General features: G+C 43.3%; 1 protein-coding gene across 12 annotated transcripts in view; it reads right to left on the reverse strand.

Annotated features, from left to right (window-relative positions):
* Positions 1-22,517, reverse strand: part of GNAL (G protein subunit alpha L) — a 145,515-nt gene that overhangs the window by 49,330 nt on the left and 73,668 nt on the right. The gene's annotated exons all lie outside the window — the stretch shown is intronic.

Below are 22,517 nucleotides of genomic sequence, written 5' to 3' on the forward strand. Positions count from 1 at the left end.
TTCACTTTTGAAATAAGAACGAAAAGCGTATTTCTTGTCTCCTGAAGGGAATGTTGGGCAGTGGTTTGGAGCCAACGCTCTTGATATACACGCAGGTCTTGGGAAGAACTGCTTTCACACGTGGTGCAGGTGGAAATTCTCACTAGGTTGAGTGTAAAAACATTCTTCCTCATGCTCATTACCCGATATTCCTCCTAAGGTGGCTTATGGAAAATACCTAAAATTTTAGTATCAGGAATACTTTTTTTTTTTTTTGCATTTCTTAAGCAACTGCTTTTTATATTTTATTGTTATTTTTTAATCTTTGGAGCCCTGTGGCTCTTCTACTGTTTTTATTCACATCACTGAGTTGACTGCAGGCAAGCTGACAGGTCCCGTTTTGGAGTCAGTTCTCCTGTGTGTGTAGGGCATGGCCTACACTCTGGATGCTAATTTTACTTCTGGTTCCATATAACTTACCTTCTGTTCCTAATCTCGTTCTCCTGTATTTTCAGTTATTTTATTACTTTGTATTATAACTTTGTGAGCAGCAATAAATCCTTTTTGGAATAAACTGAAGCATAAATAAATGTTTGATAGAACTTTTTTTTGTTAAAGATTTTATTTATTTACTCATGAGAGACACACAGAGAGACAGGCAGAGACACAGGCAGAGGGAGAAGCAGGCTCTACACAGGGAGCCCAATGGTGGGACTCGATCCCAGGACCCTGGGATCACACCCTGAGCCAAAGGCAGATGCTCAACCACTGAGCCATCCAGATGCCCCACTGACGGAACTCTTTATGGGAACGTCGTGGATAACGTCCACCACCACAATCAAATGCACCTTAGAAACAGATAGTTTCAGGTCAGAAGGCATTTATTTACATGGCATTTTCTAAAGCTCAAGTCTAGGTCTGAACATTTAAAATACACACACTCAATTTTATCCCTCGGGTAACAGAATGAATCGAATAGGTTTTTGTCATTTGTTTTTTCAAATATCTGGTGGATATTGAGTCTGTGTGGAAATTGTCATGCCATCTTGTGATTCCTAATCTCTGTCCATCCTTGAATCTGATTTCATACAGAATGTCTAAAATTCTATTTAGAAACAACTTTCAGAAACTATATCAAAAACAAAACAAAACAAAACTCGTGTCTGTGTGTGTCTCTCATAAATAAATAAAATCAAAAAAAAAAAAACTCCAAACATTAAAATCATTAGCTGCCAACCTCGCCCATGTCTTCCCTATGACCACCCCAGTCTACAATCTCAAGTAACCACATATAAGAAGAGGTCACACCTAGCATTTACTGGGTGCCTTGTGTGTTCCAGGCAGTGTCTTAAGGGCCTTATGTACAAGGTCTCATCTGAGACAACCCTGCCTTGTAGGCGATTCAATTCCCACTTGACTGATGACGAGTATGATTAAAGATACTTTATAGTTGCTCAAGCTCTCCTGGCTAGGACGTGGTCAAACCTGGCTTCCAGAGCATGCTCTGAGGCCGCTACCTGCCTCCTCCTCTGCTGAATGGCTGGCTGCTTCCTGAGCCTGGGAGGCCAGGGAAGACAAAGGCAAATTTACAATATACCCCACACTCGTCTATTTTTTCTCCTTTAGGACAGCCCACTTGGACTATTCTTAGAATCTTTTTTTTTTTTACAGTTTATTTATTCATGAGAGACACAGAGAGAGGCAGAGACACAGGCAGAGAACCCATTGTGGGACTCGATACCCAGACCAAGATCATGCTCTGAGCTAAAGGCAGACATTCAACTGTTGAGCCCCCAGGCGTCCCTCTAAGAATCATTTTTAACAGCTTTTGAGGTATACTATATATACCATAAAATTCACCCATTTATTCATACAGTCGTGCCACCGCCAACACATCTGAGTTTTAGAATACCTCCAGCATCTCCTTACCCTTCTTTGAAGCCACGCCCGGCCCCCATCCTGGTCTCAGACACAGTTATCTAACTTCTGTCCTTACAGTTTTGCCTTTTCCAGAAATTTCATATAAATGAAATCACCTTGTCTTTTGCGTGTCTTTTTTGAAATAGCGTGAATTTTTGAGATTCATCCATTTCGTTATGTATATTAGCAGTCTGTTCTTTAAAAATTGCTGAGTTCTACTCTGTTTATGAATATACCATGTTTTGTTTATTCATTCACCAGTTGATGGACATTTGGGTTACTTCCAGTTCTTAACTGTCATGAAAACTGCTGTTGGGAATATCTGTGTACGAGACTGGGTTGATTCCACCCAGGAGAGGAATTGCTGGATTATATGGTTTGACTTTTTTTTTTTAAGATTTTATTTATTTATTCATGACAGACACACAGAGAAAGAGAGAGAGAGAGAGAGAGAGAGAGAGAGAGAGAGAGACAGAGGCAGAGACATAGGCAGAGGGAGAAGCAGGATCCATGCAGGGACCCCAGGATCACACTCCGGGTGGAAGGCAGCGCTAAACCACTGGACCACTGGGGATGCCCTATATGGTTTAACTTTAAAAAAACCTGCTGCACTGTTTTCCAAAGTGGCTATTCCCTTTTACATTGTCAAGAGATCACTGTCTAGGGGTTCTTGTTGCACCACATCTTCTTCAATACTTTGTTTATCAGTTATTTTAATTTGAATTACTCTGGTAGATGTGTAGTGGCATCTAATTATCATTTCAGTTTGCATTTACCTAATGACCAATGATTTTGAACATCTTTCGATGTGATTGTTGGCTACTTGCATATCTTCTTTTTAAGTCTGCTCAAATATTTTGCCCATTTTTAAAAAATTGGGTTGTATGTCTTGTTACTATTATTTCTTTTATGAGAATAAGACATTTAAAAAAATTATCTGGATTTAAGTCCTTTGTCAGTTACAGGTTTTGCAAATATTTTCTCTCAAACTGCAGCTTGCATTTTAATTTTCGTGAGCATCCTTTTTTTTTTTTTTTTTAAAAAAAAGATTTTATTTATTGATTTGAGAGAGACACAGAGAGAGTGAGAGAGCAAGCACGAGTCGGGGGAGGGGCAGGGAAAAAGAGAGAGAAGCAGACACCCCGCTGAACAGAGAGCCAGCCCCAGGCCACTCGGGTCCCAGGATCCTGAGATTGGGACCTGTGCTGAAGGCAGATGCTTAACCCATTCAGCCACACAGGTACCCCCTGAGTGATAATTATGCAAAGTTTTAAATTTTGCTGATGTCCAATTAATCAATTTTATCTTTTTAGCATTTCATCTTTTTGACATTTATGCCTTTTTTGTGTTCTAAGAAATCTTGGCTTATCCCAAAGTAAAAAAAAAATTCCCCCAAGTTTTCTTCTGAAAGTCTTACAGTTATGGCTTTTACATTTAGGTCTATGATTCATTTAAGTTCCTTTTTGAGTATGGTGTGAGGAAAGGGTCATGTTTCACTTTTTTCCATATGGATAACCAGCTTCTCCAGCCTATTTACTGCAAAGACTACCCTACCCCACCAAATTACCAAATTACCTTGGTACCTTTGTTGAGTTGTGTTCCACTGATCTATAGGTCTACTCTTCTTCTTCTTCTTCTTTTTTTTTTTTTTAGGTCTACTCTTCTGTCAACAACACACAATTTGATTTCTGTGGCCTTGTAGTAAGTCTTAAATTTAGTAAGTCTTAAAATTAGGGTTAAGTCCTCCAACTTGGCTTTTCTTTTTCGATGTCATTTTGGCTGTTTTGGGTTTTTCTGCATTTCCACATACATTTTAGAATTAGCTTGTCAATTCCTATAAAAAAAGCCTGTTGGTATTTTGATTGAGACTGCATTGAATCTATAGCTCACTGAAGGGAGAGGTGTCATTCTAACAATAATGAGTGTTCTAATCCATGAACATGGTGTGTTTATCTACGTCTCATTTAAATGCTCTCAATAACATTTTGTAGTTTACTGTGTATATATCTTTCATATCATTTGTTAATTTTTTTACTCTGTAGATTTCTTGGGTATTATTGTAAACGTACAGGTCTTTAAAATTTCGTTTTTGGATTTTTGTCATTGCTAGTACATAGGAATACAGTTGATGTCTGTACTTAATCTTGTATCCTGCAACCTTGTTACTTTCACCTGTTAGTTCTAGAAACTTTAAAGTGTGGCTGTGGACAGAAACTGCCACATTGCTCTGGCCTCTCCCTCTCTCTCTTCCTACAGCATGACCCACAAGGCCTGGGGCAGAATCAGAATTCTGTGGTTTCAAGTACAGAGCACTGAGCCAAGGGGACTCACTGCCCTCTGTGGCCAGCTTTCATGGCTTCTGCTGCTTTTAAACACTTAAAAAGATTTTTTTAAAAAAATTATTCATTAGAGGCACAGAGAGAGAGAGGCAGAGACACAGGCAGAGGGAGAAGCAGACTCCATGCAGGGAGCCCGACGTGGGACTCGATCCCAGGTCTCTAGGATCACGCCCTGAGCTGAAGGCAGGTGCTCAACCGCTGAGGCACCCAGGTGTCTCAACACTTTTTTTTTTCCAAATAAAAAGCTATACTAAGATTTGTCTAGTGCTCCTATCTTTTTTTTTTTTTCCAAATTATAATGTCATAAAACAACTGTGGTCAGTATAGTTTTAGTTACTCAGGTCCATGAACCATAACAGAGAATTAAATAAATCGACCTTATAGTGATGAGAACATGATTTTCCTCAAGTATTTTTCTTCCATAATCTCTTTCTTAATTTTTTAGCTTTTGCTTTTCCCTTCACAATACTCCCACTCTTATGCCTAAGAATCTCTCTGTAAAATCTTAATTCTCTGAGAAAATTGTGCATTTGGAGAATACCTAGGAGACTCACCAGAGAAACTTATTTGTGTGGGAGCAGAAATAAAATAATTAGGTATTTTCATTAGGGATAAGAGACTCAAAGAATCACGACTTTAGTCCTTGCTTCCAGACAATTCTCTATCAAGTTTTCTGACAAAAGTTCTTCTTGGAACATCAGGCATGAATTACATAACACTTTAAGGTATTATTCTTGGTCTTCTTAGTCAGTCGGAATCCTTTCTGTTTCATGTGCTGAGAGGCAAAATGAAGTGAGGAACCCTCCTTTTTGAGAAGAACTTAGATTTGAAGGAAATATCTTTAAAAGTGCACTTGCTATATTCCTACTGGCAACAATTATAGAATTAGATACACATTTCCTTGGGAAAATTTTAGTGTAAAACATACCAAAGGTGTCTGATGAGGGATCAGAAAATATTTATAGCTTGAGCACAGATTTTTATATTTGAGTGCCTGGGTTCAAATCATAGTGACGAGACTCAGTTTCTTCCTCTGCACCACAGGGACATGACAGTCTTCTGGGCAGGGGCTGGCCAGGACAGATCAGTATCTGGAGAACAGGTGGAGGCAGGGGGGTGAGGAGGTACATGTGTGAGGGGTGAGGGCAGGAAGGAGACAAAGAAAGAGTGGCTGGCCAAACCAGAAGTGGGATGGGGCGACATGCGGGGGGCGAGTCCTGACTCAGGACAGTCAGGAAGTCAAGGGTGTGATGACCGACAGGGTGAAGTGCTGCGAGCGTTGAGCGTCCAGGAGAGTCCTTTGGCTTTGGGCACAGGAAGGTACCCAGAAAGTGGTGCTGGAATTTTGGTAAAAATGTGGCAAACCCTGCAGGATTTCAATAGCCAATAGAGAAACACATGGTGAAGAAACAGAAGTCACGGGTAGGCTCTGAAACTGAGTTCTAGAGACATCTACAGCTCACTTGATGTTGGGTGTGGAAAAGAGAGGGCACATGATTTCGGAGAGTCAGGAGAGGGATGAGCTCCGATGATCAGCAAAAGGCAGGTAACCTATCGTGTGGCTGTGCAGGGAACCAACAATGTGGGCAGCCCTTAACTTCCCACCAAGTGCGTCTGATTCCTGGACTTGCCCTAGGGCTTCAGAACCTTCAGGAAAGTCCCCCCGCAACGTGGCTTGTCTAGATTCATGCACCTAACAGCTGGGGAGGGAGTGAGGCTGGCTGAGTAGATCTGTGGCAGATTACTAGAAGGGAGGGAAGGAAAGGGGGCAGAATAATTCTAGAAGAACATGTGCTCCGACATGGAAAACTGGCCTGCGTGGCTGGGTGTCGTGAACTGGGCGTCTGTGCAGGGAGAGGGTGCAACGACCTCCCGGGGCCACCCGCTGTCCTCTGCAGCGGCAACAGGGTGCAGCCAGGAGCCAGGACCCTGGCACTAGCTGACGCCGTCCTTGGTGGGAAAGAACAAAATCACACAGTTTTGCTCCATGAAACGTGGGGCCCCACAGCTCTGCGGCACCAAACGCCCAAGAGCCTTCTTAGCAAACAGCCTCCAGAACATTCGCCACCTCGCACTACATCAGAGGCATGAGGTGATTCAAATCTCTGTGTAGACACAAAAGAAAGGATTTCCAAGGCAACCCGCTCACTAGGCCCTTTGCGATTTTGCAGCGGCTGCAAATTGGACAACAAACGACTGATATAAAAGGGAAAGAAAACGGTCCCAAACCCCCAACAGCCTCCAATTCTATACTCGTGCACATGTGCAAGACCATCTTTCCGAGTTCTTCCAGTTTGGGGACTCTCTGATTTTAAGTTTTGTATTTTCCCTCTTTATTTTGTAAGCAGCAGTTTCATTGCATTACGAAGCCTATACCATACAATTCATCCCTTTAAAGTTGTACAATTCAATGATTTTCAATGGTTTTCCAAGTATATTCACCGAGTTGTGCAGCCATCTCCACAATCACTTTTGGAACGTGACCCCTCCAAAGACGTCCCCTACTCTCAGCAGTCACCCCCTAGCCGCCTCCCTCTCAGCCTCTGGCAACCACCAATCTATTTCTGTCTCCTTGGATTTGCCTATCCTGGACACTTCATATAAGTGGAATCATATAAGATGTAACCTTTTGTGTCTGGCTTTTTTCACTCGGCATGATGTTTTCAGGTGCATTCGTGTCATAACGTGACTCGGTGCTCCTTTCTTTTTCATTGCCAAATAATATTCCACTGTGTGCTGGATCATGTGTTGTGTATCCACTCATTATTTGGCAGACATTTGGTTTGTTTGCACTCTTTGGCTCTTGTGAGTAATGCTGCCACAAATATCCGTATACGAGTTTTTGTGTGGAGCTGTGTTAATTCTCCTGGGCACATACCTAGGAATGGGCCTCCTTTCTTTCTGGAGGGAAACGTCTGATACCATTTACTAGTATACCAAGAGTTACTAGTTGGATTTCTGATTCCACATGTTTGTTTAATTCTTCTCAGCATCTCATAACCTGACTAAAAACTCACTTATGTGTCCTCATGGACGCAGACAGTGTGGCAGATATTACAAAATGGTCGATCTTGTCCAGCTTTTATTTTTTTATTTTTATTTTTTATTTTTATTTTTTTTGTCCAGCTTTTTTTTAATTTTTTATTTATTTATGACAGTCACACACACAGAGAGAGAGGCAGAGACACAGGCAGAGGGAGAGGGAGAAGCAGGCTCCATGCACCGGGAGCCCAACGTGGGATTCGATCCCGAGTCTCCAGGATCGTGGGCCAAAGGCAGGCGCCAAACCACTGCGCCACCCAGGGATCCCTTGTCCAGCTTTTGAATGTAGTTCAGGTTTAAATTTGAACACAGACAGACCTGGCATTCTTGAATTCCTGACAACTGCAAAACAGTAGGAAGCCTCGAAGATGACCAAGGGCCCAGCTCCTCCTGCCGGGCCAGACCCACCCATCTGCACTTGTGCTCCAGGGTCATGCAGTCATCTCCTGAGCTCACATGGGGCCATGCTGTGTGGAAATGGGAGGCAGCATGGAAGAGGCAGGGTCGGTCCTTTTCCTTTGGAGCTTATAGTGACCAAGTGAGTGTCTGGAAGAAGAGGTGTCTGGGGCAGGGGGAGGGATTATTCCTCCCACACCCTCCACACATGGACTCACTCAAATAATAGAGTTCATTCATGAACTCAGCAGATACCTGGAGAGCCTGGGATGGGTAAGATTTGTGAGAGCAAGAACAAACAAAGTTAAAAAAAAAAAGAAAAGAAAAAAAGCGCCCGGTGGGCATGAAAGGGGGATTTCTTGTGCTGGTGATGATTAAGCTCATGACCTCCCTGCTATTGGATTCAGTGGTGGGTTCTTGGTCTCGTCTTCCCTGGCCTATCAGAAGCAGCACCTAACACAGCTGACCACTGCCTCTGCACTCCGGGCCTCCAAGACGCCTCCCTTTCTCCTGACTTCCCTCCTATCCCGTGATCACTCTTGCTTGGTGTTCTTTGCCCGGTTCCTTCTCCCTTCCCAGCTTCCTAGCACTGGACAGGCTCATGGATCTTCTTGGGTCTTCTTCTCTGTCTAAGCTCACTTACTTGGCAATTTCTTCCATCTTGTGGCTTCAATACCATGAATGTACTAGTGAGTCTCACACTGACGTCTCCAGCTGGGACCTCTCCTCTGAGTTCTACACTCGCACATCCACCGCCTGCCTGATATCAACACTTGAATTCTGCCAGGCAACTGCAACTCAGGAAGCCCAGATGGGGAGGCCTAATTTCCCCCTACAATGTGCTCTACTTGAAGTCTTCCTCAATCAATGGCAATGCCACAATCCACTTGCTCAGTCCAGAACCCCTGGCGTCATTCTTGACCCCCCCACCTCATCTCCTTGGCTGTACCCTCATAATACACCCAGATTCCTATCACGTCTTAGACCTGCACTGCTGCATTCTTAGTGGAAGGTGTCATCCAGGACTGGGAGATATTGCCACAGAATCCCAACTGGTCTGTTTTCACCCTTTCTTTTTCTTTCTCTCTCTCTCTCTTTTTTAAAGATTTTACTTATTTGACAGAGAGAGCACAAGCGGCAGAGGGAGAGGGAGAAGGAGAAGCAGGCCCCCTGCAGAGCAGGGAGCCCAAGGTGGGACTCCATCCCTGGACCCTGGAATCATGACCTGAGCTGAAGGCAGATGCTCAACTGACTGAGCCACCCAGGCGCCCCTGTTTTCACCCTTTCTTACCACAATCTATTCAACTCTGGAGCCATGGATTATTTGAGAACATAAGTCAGATCACATTTCAACTGGGTTCAAAACAATCCTATGCTAACAACTCAGTGTCCACAGATGGATGAACAAAATGTGGTACAGGCATACAATGGAATTATTCAGGCTTAAAACAGAAGGAAATCCTGCAGTATGTCACAACATGGCTGAACCCTGGGGGAATTATGCTCGGTGAAACAAGCCAGACACAGAAGGACAAATGGTGTACGAGTCCACTTCTGCAAAGCCCCTGGGGTAGTGAAATTCATGGAGAAGAAAGTAGAATAATGGCTGCCAGCAGGTGGGGTGAGGGGAATGAGGAGTCACTGTGTAATGGGGACAGAACTTCAGTTTGGGAAGATGACAAAGCTCTGGTATGGATGGCAGCGATGGTCGGACAACAGTGTGAATGTACTTAATGCAACAGAAACCGTACCCTTAAAAATGGCTAACATGGTAAATTCTATGTTTTGTAGATTTTACCACAATAAAAGAAGCGTTTATGAAGAAAACCAAACCAAATCAAACCAACTCAGTGCTTCCCACCTCAGAGAAAAATCCGAAGTCCCCACATTGTCTGACTCCCTTTCTGACCTCACGTCCCTGACCCTCTTCTCCAGACACGCAGGCCCGGCTGCCCCTGGGGGAGGCCCGGCACGCTGCCTCCTCAGGCCTCTGCCCCAACACCATGGGGTCCTAACAACACGGTATAAAACAGCTGCTCTGCCCCGCAGCGTCCTGTGTGCTCGCCTACTCAGTGGCTGTGGTTTTGTCTGCCCCACCAGAGTGTCAGCTCCATGAGGGTCCCCTCTCCTGTCTCTGCTGTCTCCACAGCACCTGGAGTTGTGCAGAACTCCATGGCTATTTTTGGAATCTGTGAATGGCTGGGAAGTCACTGGGGGTTTGGATCAAGAGAACTCCAGAGCTCTGCTTGACGAATGTGAATCCAGGCATGACAGGGATGTTGATCACAGTGATAAGCCACTATCTACAGCAAGATAAGGTGACTTGCCAAGGGGGAGAGGAGTGAGAAAGCAGGGAAGGATGACAAGGACAGGACCTCAGAAATCCCCTAGATTTGGAGGATTAGAGGCCTGGAGGAAGAGGAGAGCCAGGAGAAGAAACTAAATGTACAGAAAAAATGAAAACCAAGACGTACACGTGGGGGCAAGGCTGCTAGCAAAGGGGAAATTCAACTGGATTATCAAGGTAGAAGTGAAAAACTATGCATAACAGGGAGGTAGAAAGATGGCTTCCTTCCAATCGGCTGAGTTATTCCAATAAGAACTGAAAACAATTTCCAAGGAATCCCACAAACAGAATGGTTCTAGTTCTTACTCCTCAATGGACCTTTTAGGGCCAAAAGATAAAATGAGTGAGCAGCAACAGGATTTTAGGAGGAAGTACAAAAGAAAGATGGTTTTCATTTTATCAGGTTTTTTTTCCTACCTTGACTCTATCAAGAAAATGAGATTTTTCTTGGCAAATGGAATAAATTAAGGCATCTGACAGATTATAGGAAGAAGAAATATTTTTGAAATAATTTTTATCCTAAATCCACCTTTCTTCCCACCACAAGAAAAATGTCCCTCAACTTTCAGGGAAATAGGTAACCAAGTTCATATTTGAGAAAGCTTTGAAAAAATAAAAAAAAATAAACACTATATAAGATGGCTAAGCATCACACCGATCACTGCTGCACCTGTTCTAAGGACCAGCCTGGCATCACTCCTTGTGAGTAACTCTGAATTGATGGGAACCTGGTTTGTGTCTACAAGTGGGTTTTGTAATTTGACGTTTACAGGCCTGTATGTCCTGAATACATTACAGAGAATTCATGTAACTGATAGCGTAGTGACGCACTGCACGCCAAAGAGCTTCCTTTTCTATGAGGATAGAGAGCTGAGCCTCCCACCCAGCAGCCCTGCCTCACCGCAGCACACCCAGCAAGTCCAAGGCTGCCCAGCCCTTTCCCGGCCCAGCTGTGATGTCAGGTTGTTGTTAGTACAGTCCACTGTTTGCCCTGAGGGTTCTAGCCCCTCCCCCAGCCCCCTCCCCTAGCCCCCCCCCCCCCCCTCCCTGGCCCTGGCCTTGTAATTTGTCAAGGTCAAGTTCTACCCAGGCCTGTGGCTTGAGGGACACTCTATTGAGGCAGTTGCCTTTCTCCTTCCTTTGGCTTCTGCCAGGATTTACGTCTCTTCTTACTAAATGTTGTTTCTGCATGGCAGTGAATTGCCCCCTGCCACTTACACACCTCCCTAGAACGTCCAGCAAGAGCCCTTTATTCCATACTTGTAAAATTCCTAATTATGACCAGCAATGTTCATGGATAACAAACAACCAATGTGTATAGTTATTCCCTCCATTTATACAACTCCATACAGCTGGTCACACAACCCTCACATAATTCCTAAATACTGGGCCTCACCACAAGGGTTGGTAAGACCCTTGCTGTTTGCCATTTTATACATCCATCCTTCCATCCATCCATTTATTCATCTGTCCAACCATCCATCTATCTAGCCATCTACCTATTATCTGTCTATATTGTATGTTTGAGTTTGAAATAAATATATGGAGATAGGGTATATATAAATATGTAGTTGTCGTTTTTTAAAAAGATTTTATTTATTTACTTAGAGAGAGTGAGCAGGGGGAAGGGCAAAGGAGAGGGAGAGAGAGAATCTCAAGCAGACTCCCAGCTGAACACACAGCCGGACGTGGGGCTTGATCTCATTACCGGAGCCCAAATCAAAGAGTCACACACTTAACCAACTGAGCCACCCGGGTGCTCCTATAGTTGTCATTTTTAAGGTTGTTGGTCCACAGGGGGAAAATCAGAACATGGGATATTAGATTCAACTTACAAAATAAAACCAACAATAATAATAATAATGCAGTAATGGCACTTTGGTTTCATGGCCTGTGAACAGGAGAGAGAGAGGGCAGAAAAGGAAAGGAAGGGGACCAAGGAAACAGACACATATCGGGGACAGAAAGCACGAAGTGAAGAGGAGGGGAGGATGGGGAGAGGACGAGAGGTAACGAGAAAGACTTGGGGACTGGAAGAAAGGGGTTCACACACCTGGCAGCATGGAGACAGTAGGACATTTTGTAAATCATGTCATTTTCAGACGTTGCTACTAAAACTTTCAAGCCAGTTCTTAAAAAAGCCACAAGCAGGGCAGCCCCGGGTGGCCCAGCGGTTTAGCGCCCGGCCTTCAGCCCGGGGCGTAATCCTGGAGTCCTGGGATCGAGTCCCATGTCAGGCTTCCTCTATGGAGCCTGCTTCTCCCTCTGCCTCTCCCTCTCTCTCTCTCTCTCTGTCATAAATAAATAAAATCTTAAAAAAAAAAAAAAAGCCACAAGCAAAAGTTGTGCTTAGGGTGGGTCAGTTGTGACAAACAGAAGGCCACAGCTGGCCTGAGCTAGAGGGTGACCTGATTATGTCACTGTGTTACTGTAGGAGACCAGTGAAACAGCCTCACTGTGGAAATTTTGGGACATTTGTGTTTAAGACAGGGCAATTAAAAGATGTCACAAGACATTTGAAAAGGATGCTGTAACACCTGTCCTAAGAAGACAGCAAAGCACTCAGAGCACTCCTGTGCCAGAGAGAGAACTCTCCCAAAAGCACAGTCTCAGAGGTACTGGTTGTCTCTGTGCCTGGGGAAACAGGCTTGGGAGCTCAGGGCTCATTAGTTCGAGGTGTAATTTCTAAAGATGTTGTTAGAGAGGGTATATTCATTTAAAATCTGTGAAGCTGCTGAAGTGCTTTGAACTAATGATTTGGCACCCATATGTGATTCTAAACGTTCCATTTTATGATATAAACACTGTTAGTTAATTCCATGAAGATGTCTAACAACAAATATATCAACGTTATAGTCAAAAGATATAATTCTGAATGTGACAGATGTCAGCAAATCATTATTTGTATGCATGTTGTAAATACAAACACGATTCATACATCTGAGGGAACTCGATCAGTGTTTGCCTTTTCTTGTAAAGACAGCAGAAGACTGGGGAAGACTTAAATACTAACTATTTTAAAGGCACTAAGAATAAAGAGAATTAGCTATGTAAGGGAAGCTCCCGTTGAGGTCCAATCCATCTGGTTCTGTGTTTTGCCATCACGAAGCTGAACTTCCCTATAGTTGCAAAATGAGAAGTCTCCTGTCATCAACCCCTAAGAACGCAAAGGTTCCACAGTATCTCTCACGTAATGCTAACCCAAGGGCAGGAGTATCACAAGTGTGTTGTACATGTCTGCTGCCAAAGACTGGACATGCTCGTTATATATCTGCCGTGGGAAAGTATTTGCTAGAATACGTTTCTTGTAGAAAATCTAATTTACCCATTGAGGTTACAATGTCTACACCAGCATTGTGTAATTAGTGCGCTAACTCTTCTCTCTCCAACTCCCTGTAATGGCATTAGTTCATGGCTGGTCCAAACCATTGGAACCTCTGTTTTCTCTGTGTGGGTGGGCCTGTTTGCAAAAAATGCATAGCAGATTCTGTTCGATTCATTTCTAAACTCAACCAGAAGCTTATTTCTTTGACAACACTGTCCCCAAAGAATTATAAAAAAGGAATACTAAATAATCAAGTAATTCAAGGGGTGGAACCTGGTATACCATAAACACAGCATTTTTTGTTCTGACTACAAAGAAATTAAAATTAGATTAGTCCCCCAAAGCAGTAAATATTAACAATATAAATCAAAAGCATTAAAGATTGGGGCACTTGGCTGGCTCAGTGGCTGAGCATCTGCCTTTGGCTCAGATCATGATCCCGGGGTCCTGGGATTGAGTCCTGCATTGGGCTCCCCGCAGGGAGTCTGCTTTTCCCTCTGCTTGTGTCTCTGTCTCTCTCTCTCTGTGTCTCTCATGAATAAATAAATGAAATCTTTAAAGAAAGTATTAAAGATGTTGTATCTTTAAGCAGTTTTATTAGGAATTTATCCTAAATAAAAAAAATCAAGAGTGGTAAAAAGTTACACACAGTATTTTACATATATGATAAATTGCACATAATTTATAATAGCAAAAAATTAATTATCTACAATAGGGAGTTTGCTATATAAGTAATGAGATACTAATATGATGAATACTCTGTAGTCATTAAAAATCAAGTTGTAAAGGCATATTTATTAAATGAAAAATATTTCTAGTCAGTTTAAAAAGCAGGTTTTAAATCAGTAACATGCTAACATCCGAATTTAATAAAAAAAATAGGTATGCTTGTCCATAAGATACTGGACGGACGTCACCAAAGGTTTATAATGTTTATCTCTGGGGAATGGGGCTATGAAGGGATTTTATTTTCCTTCATAGTCCTTCTTGTATTAAAAATAAAAAAATCCTACAACAGATATGTACTCTCACCACATTAGTCAGCACATGGTTGGTGTCAGGGTTACCTTTCACCAGCTTTCTGCTTAATGATGTTTGTCTCTGAATCTAAGGCACGTCTGCCCGCAAGTAGCAGGATAGAATGGGAATGATCACTTTCCTCTAATGCAGTAACAGTCTCCTGGGGGGCGAGGGGAGGGAATGTTCTAGTGTCTCATAGTAGACTGCATCTTTTATAAACCTCATTGCCGGCCTCCATTCCTTCATGAACGAAATGGAGTCCAGTCACCTGGAGCTGATGAAATGGGCTCACCCCTCCCCCATGGGAAGCCCCTTCTCCTTAGAGAGGGCTGTTCTCCTTATTGGAGTCTGAGGACATCCAGAGAACCCAGGTGAAATCCAGACCTTCAGCACAGGCCTGGTCATCCCAGCCAAGCAACCAAAGTGTATAGGAGACCAGAGGCCTGGCTGGCAGCAGCAGAGTCCTGTTGTCACCAGCTCTTGACACAGCCAGATGGCCCAGACGTATAGACAGAGACCTAAATAACACCACGCTTGAGGTTCAAGGAAGTATCTGTCTAAAAAAGGTCTCAGCTCAGCTTTTCCCATAATAGAATGTATATAAAGTATAAAGCCTTTTGTGGCATCCTCCCTTTAGTCACTATCCTTAAATCTCTAGTTTAGCATGAACGATGCCTGGAAAAACTGCAATATTTTAAATTATTTTAATCTGTCTTTCACTAAACAGAAATTTAAGAAAGTGAATTTTTCCTGATGATGGACACAAACACCGTTAGGTGCCTGTTCATGTACATCTTAAGATTCTTAAAAAATTTAATTGAAATTTGCATAATATAAACTGAACCATTTTAAGGCGTGCAATTCAGTGGTATTAGTATATTCACAATGTTGTATACCCACCATCTCTGTTTAAATAAGTTCTAGAACTTTCATCAGTTCAAATGAAAATCTGTGCCCATTACGCAATCTCCATTCTTTCTCCCCTCCCCCCAGTACCAGGCAACCACTGAGCTGCTTACTGTCTCTAGGGATTTGCGTGTTCTGGAGATTTCACCTAACTGGAATCCTACAGCGGGTGGCCATCAGGTCTGGGTTCTTTCATGCAGTATAATGTTTCCCAGGCTTCTCTGTGCTGTAGCATGAATCAGCACCTCATTTCTTTGTGGCTGATGTTACCCTGGATACAGACCCTGTTTTGTTTATCTCTGCATCTGTTGATGGACATTCCGTTTGTCCCACCTTTTGGCTATTGTGAAGAACGCTATCAACATTAGTTTACAATGCCTGTTCGATTCCCTGCCCTCGATGATTTGGAACCTCTGGGTCATGTGGTAGCTCTGTTTAACCTTTTGAGAAACCTCCAAACTGTTTTCCACAGTGGTTGCAACATCTTCCTTTCCCATTGGTAGAACATGAGCGTTCCAATTTCTCTGCATCCTCACCAATACTTATTATCAGTGTTGTTTTTAACTTTTTATTTTATTTTTGGGGGGTCAGGAGAAGGAGAGAGAGAACCTTAAGCAGGCTCTGCACCCAGCACAGAACCCGATGTGGAGCTCAAGCTTACTACCCCAAGATCATGACCTGAGATGAAATCAAAAGTTAGACACTTAACCGACTGAGCCACCCAGGCGCTCCTCCTCAGTGTTGCTTTTTTTTTTTTTTTTTAAATAATAGCACTCCCAGTAGGTGGGAAGTGGTATCTCATTGTGGTTTTGATGTGTGTTACTCTAACATCCAACAATGTTGAGCATCTTGTAATATGCTTATTGGTCATGTGCATTTTGTCTAGAGAAATGTCTATTTAAGTCTTTTCCTTATCTTTTTTGTTATTGAGTTGTAAGAGTTCTTTATATGTTCTGGATATTAGACCTTTATCAGATATATTGATTTGCAAATATTTTTCCTATTCCATGGGTTATTTTTTTCACTTTATTGATAATGCCCTTGTATGCACAAAAATTTTAAGTTTTGATGAAATCCAATTTATTTATTTTGTTGCTCCAGCATTTGATGTCATAACTAAGAAATCATTGCCTAACCCGAAGTCATGAAGATTTATCCCTTTTCTTCTAAGTCCCTTTATAGTTTTAGCTCTCATGTTTAGTCACTGATCCATTTAACTTTTGTATACGGTGTAAGGCTACCTATATTGTTTAAAGGTATATTATTTCTCAAACCCACATGAATATCTGTTGGAAATGACATATTTTAATACTAAAACAAGTCCATACTACACAAAGATATCTAATTTTATTTAAGAATTTTATAATGTCCTCTTTCCCACAAATAGAATATAAAGAGTCTCACATAGAATTTTCATCATCATGTCACAGAGATGGTAGCTTGTCAAACATTTTGAAACTAGGATTACCTTTTCCCTCAAAACTTGTCTTCACTGCCCAGGTACTCCCTAAGTGACAACAATCAATCAGTCATTCAACAAACGCTGAGTTCCAACTGTGTGCTAGGTACTGTGTTAGGGATTGGGGAGACCAGAGTGATGGAGAGAGTTTGAAATTTTGCAGGTTATGTGCTCGGCACATGGTGAAGTGCTGGGGAGATGGACCACAAGTATAAGCCACCACTCCTGGTCTCAAGAGGTTAACTCTTTAGTTGGGAGACCATGCTCAGATATACCAACTAATTAGAAAATAATAAAGGGCAATAAAGTACTGAAAATAATATAATGACTGAAGTTATGGTGCCAACTGGGGAAGCCACAGAAAGTGAAATTGGCAGGAATTTGGAAAAGGGAGAGATCAGATCGGAAAGGTCTCTGAAGAAGGTAGGCTTAACCTCCAAAGAAACAGCAGGGCATGAACATTGAAGGTGGTAATAGTCAGGAGCCTGTGAACAGACTGGCTGAACTTGGTGGGTGGGAGAACTCGATAGCTGGGAGTCCAGGGTGAGGCTGGTGGTGCTGCTGTGGAGGCCGTGGGGAGGTCCCTGCACACCTGGATTACTGCAGAGATGGACACAGGAAAGCTGCTCGAGCCCAAAGTCCTTTGTAACATCCTCCTCCAGGTCCTTATCACTAAACCCAACAGAGCAGAAAGCTCTTTACATACGTGCCGCTGGTGGGGCTCAGGAGTCCAGGTGACTGCACCCAGAAGCTAAAGTTTTCTCTGCTAATAATGTTTTACCCAAATGTATCACACACACAGTACGGTGATTGTGTGTGTGTGTGTGTGTGTGTGTGTGTGTGGCTGCCATACAGGCATAGCATCTTATTTAGATAGTGTGGAGTTGGTTATATGTGTTGGGTTTTTTTTTTTTTCATTTTTAAAACTTCTGAAATGTTTTACCAAGAAAAACACCCAGGAGAGAAACCACTTCATTTACTTCAAACAAACAAGCACGATCTCTTGGTAATCAATCCTCTGTTTAGAAGGCAAGTACGAGTCCCCAATGGCTTCTCTGATCACCTCTCAAGCCTGGGTGTCTCTATCTCGCAACAAGGGAGCTGTGGCTACAGAAAAACACCAAGCTGTTCCTGCTACTGTGGCTGGCAACATAGATACAAATGGACAGGGAATTTAAAAATAACTGTGGCCAGGAGATCTCTTTAGAGTGTCAGCATCACTTTCTTGGACACCTTCATTAGGATGCTGGCAATGGCTAACGAATCCATGCCAGCTTCTCAACACAGAGCTTTCCTTCGGAGAGCCACCAAAGGGACAGCTCTGTGAGGGATCATCAGCCTCCCCAAATCAGGATATTTTGCTCTGCACATTCTGAGTCATAGTATTATTTCTTCTACTAAGCATTGAAATAATTTTGATAGAAAAATCAACAGGCTGTAAACTACAAAATTTAACATTTTGTTAAATGCCAAAGGGGTCTTAGACACAAAACCCGAACGTGTTAACATTCATTTCTACACCTATCGTGTCCCCTGAGCACCACCATAATGGTAAGACTTGCCAAGTTAAAATCAATGTAATAAACTCTTGGTGCATCTGCATGAACAATGAGGTCTCTCTCGAGTGTGAATGCCACACTATCACAAACAACATCTCCCAAGGGACGCAGTGATGTCAGAGTGTTGGAAGTTGGGGAATCGTGATGCACTAGCGGACGCCCTGGAGAATTCTCCTGTCCCAGCAATGGTGCCTCAAGGTCCCAGGGAGACAAATCATACCCCCACCCACCCAAGACCCAGCACTTAGCTCCTTGTCAGAGGAGTGGCTTGTGTAACTTATATTCAGACTATCAGAAACCAGTCCTCGACTTTATTTACTTTGAATACATCTGGCCTCTCACTACTTTTAACATAAAAGCACCATTCCTGGGCCACTGGAGAGGCTTGGAAAACTGAAGCCTTAAACTTGGGTTTCTAGAATTTTCTTCTTCTTTTCAATACCAATGACCTGAGGCGTTCCTTCTTACGTATTTATTTGACATTTAATTGACATATAATATTATACTGGTTTCAGGTGTATAACATACTGTTCTGATTTTTTTAAAATATTTTTTTTCTTTATTTATTTATGATAGTCACACAGAGAGAGAGAGAGAGAGAGAGAGAGAGGCAGAGACATAGGCAGAGGGAGAAGCAGGCTCCATGCACCGGGAGCCCGACGTGGGATTCGATCCCAGGTCTCCAGGATCGCGCCCTGGGCCAAAGGCAGGCGCCAAACCGCTGTGCCACCCAGGGATCCCCTGATTTTTTATAAATATATATATTGCAAATGAGCCTTTCCTTCTCCAACTCCTGCTAAATATCACAACTAATCAGATTTGTGAGGTACTTCAAAGAAAGTATTTACTTTGAGACTTTCTTTCTGAAATACAGCAAGGTCACTGGGTCACCAAGATGCAAGACTGCATCTTGTTACACTAGCATTTCACAAACAGGACTTTTTACCGCTCCTGGGTCTAAGCTTTTCATTACTCAAAGTCAGACGAGCATGATTTGCACAAATAGCATGTGAAACTCTGTGTCAGTGTAAGCTTGTTTCCAAATTATGATGGTAAATGCCAAGATAAAAGTGGAGATAAAATGTAAGTGGGATGAAGGAGATACATGGCGTACTTTAGTAAAAAAAATAAAAATGCACTCAAAAACGGATGTCTTTGTTTATGTTTTCAATCCATAAGAGCAAAACTGTGTTATGTGATCTGTGGGGAATCTGTCTAGAATCTTCCCACCAATCTGCTTCACAGGAGCGCTCACCTGGCGCTACCCGGAGTCCCCCAGGCGGGCCCAACGTGGGTCAGCAAACCATCTGGAAGCACCACCAACACGGTGGGAACCTACCACTCAGAGGCTCCACGCCTAGAGACACTTGCTGCTGCCAGAATTTCGACCATCATTTAAAGCTTCTCTGTCAACTCACAGCTTCCAGGCTTGAACACCCGGTGAAAGAACATTTCTGGCCATTGGGTCACAGACTCCAGCTTCGCCTGGGGTTGGTCCTGACTGACTCCTGGGCATTCCAAAGCCACGGCCAAGTCCCTAGGCCTGCAGCCGAGAGTTCCAGAAGGCCCAGGGCCTTGACATGGAACTGGAGCCCAGCTGGAGACCCGGGGATGGTGGAGGGCTTGTGGCTTCAAGTCCTCCTTTAAACCATCCTTTACATTTAACATCGATGTTCTGTTTCTGAGCAAAAATACCCTTGATGACTTTGAACGAACCAAGATTTATTCTGAATCGTAAATAGAGAAGGGGTAATAGGGAAGTGCAGTTCTTACTATGGCCATGAACAGTCCCCACAGAGAAAGCAAGGACTGCCTTTTTGGTGTTGTTGTTTTTAAGATTTTATTTATTTCTTCATGAGAGACACAGAGAGAGGCAGAGACACAGGCAGAGGGAGAAGCAGGCTCCATGGCCGATGTAGGACTCGATCCTGGGACCCCGGGGTCACGCCCTAAGCCAGAGGCAGTTGCTCAACCCCTGAGCCCCCCAGGCGCCCCTCTTTGGAACATTCTCCAGCACAGCCGGGCCTGACTAAACCCTGGAGAGCCACATCCTGCTCTGCCATCACTACAGCCTGAGGGGGCAGCAAAAACCCCCCTTTTAAAAGGGGGTGAGCTTTTATTTATTTATTTATTTATTTTTTAAATTTTTTTGGGGGGTGAGCTTTTAAAATAGATTCCTCAAACCTTTCCCCAAGAATTCCTGAACCACAATCTCGGAGGGCAGGCTTAGGAATCGCGTGTTCAGAGCTCCCCAGAGGATTCTGGAGTGCAGTATGATTGGGACTAAGGCCCTGGCCTCGTGGCTGAGAGGTTGGTAGGGCTCCCTAAGGTCTCAAAGGCCTGATTGTGGGAATGGCCGTGGTTTTGATTGAGGATTAATTTAATGGGGACAGAAAGAAATAAAGAAGGGAAATTTGCAGAAGGAAGTGGGAAACTGGCAGTGTCAGAGACCAGGCACTGAAATCCACTCTGTGTCTTTCCTTGTTCTCAAGCCAATCTAGTGCAGGCTGCCCACGATCCACTAAAGACACGTGGAAACTTCATGAGGGAAGTAAAATTCACCCAGGTGGCTAGACCTCAAATACAGGGAATCATCCAACCAGGATGAACACTGATGAGTTAAATGATGGCTGTCAAATGGTGCCAAAGTCTGAAATGTTCTATATCCATATCTTATGTCAATGTTGCAAAAAGTCACTAATGATAAAATTAGATGGTGCGGTAAATGTTGAGAACAGCTTCAGCCCATCTTCCTGAATATCATATCGTTGCTTTCAGGCACAAGAGCTGTTGCCAAAAAAGTGATGTTAATTAGCAGAGACTTTAGTTCTAACATGTATACATCTTAGACATAGAAATGCACTGTTCTGAAGTTTGTACAGAATAGACTTTTGCCACTGTCAGCGTCTATGGTCCTTTTTATTTGGTCATGGGAAGTAGAGCTGATTTAAACTAGGACCTAGTTAAACGCTATGGTCTCTTGGTCTTTAGCTTCTTGTGAATGCTGGTCTTATCTTCCTTATTAGACCATAAGCCCTAGAACAGAGATTATTAAAAAAAATCTTTTTCATAACCCTCCAAGCCTCTAACTCAATTTCTTGACCTCTGCTGGTGCACAATGAACATAGGATGTATCGTTTTGTTAGCTTGGGGATGTAGTAAAGCGGGTTGAATTAACAGAGGAATTAAGAAATGATGTTCTTAAAATATAAAACGATTTAAGTGGAAATTTGTGAACATCTGTCCACTACACTTCCTTAGTCACATGGAAAGAATCATTACGAAAACACGATTTCTCATTCAGAACCCCTTTCCTCCAAATGGATTTCTTTTTGGTGGAAGTTCTAGTGCTCAAAGGGATGGGAAGAGCAAGCTGAGTTTCTACTCCCTTTACAAATCCTTCTCTATATTTCAGCCATCTGGGGTCTGGGTGTGAGCTGCCCTGCGGGGACACAATCTTGCCATCACAGGTATCCCCTCCAGGGGAGCACGTACTCTGTAGCAGAATGGGTCCTAGGCTTTAGGATCCTGAATTATAAGCTAGAAAAGCACACACGAGCCAGAAGGACTAAGCTTCCCCTTCTCTGATTGCTGAGGGCCAGAATTCTTCACCCTGTTTCTAAGAACATCCTTCACAGGTAAGGAATAATAAGGGAGGGCAGGACCCACTTTGCTTCTCTCTCCTTTTTAGAACAGGGAACAAGTCATTTTCTTTCACTTTAATAATTTTCTCCCTTGAGAGAGGAATTCAAACGTCTTTCACTTGCCAGGGGAGTGGGAGGAAGGTGGGTGGAAATCTTTAAAGATCTTCAATAACAGCTTGACACAGAGCTGAGCTGGCGCTGTAACCCATTGAGAGCCAAGGCCACATTTGAGACTTTGCTGGAGGCTGGGAACAAAACCAGGGCTCTGCTCAGAAGGACCCCTTCGGGCCTCACATACACCCACTCGGACCCAATTCCTAAACTGCGAAAAAACAAAACCCAAACAATGCAGTTCACTTTTAAATTCACCCGCACTGCCTATTTTACTTAAGCTGATGAATTGTATGCTAAAGGGAGAAAAAAACAAAACCCTTAGACAGGCTAGATGGGGTGCTTTCCTGGACGAAGGGTTTTGGAGGGTCATGGCCTGCAGGGGGTGGGTGGGTCCTCGCTCAGAGCCCGGGGAGAAGTGCTCCCTTCTGGGCTACCAGTGCTGGCAATTCCAGAGTGCTCCAGCATCC

This window comes from Canis aureus, chromosome 6 (genome assembly GCF_053574225.1).
Source record: "Canis aureus isolate CA01 chromosome 6, VMU_Caureus_v.1.0, whole genome shotgun sequence".
NCBI lineage: Eukaryota > Metazoa > Chordata > Mammalia > Carnivora > Canidae > Canis > Canis aureus.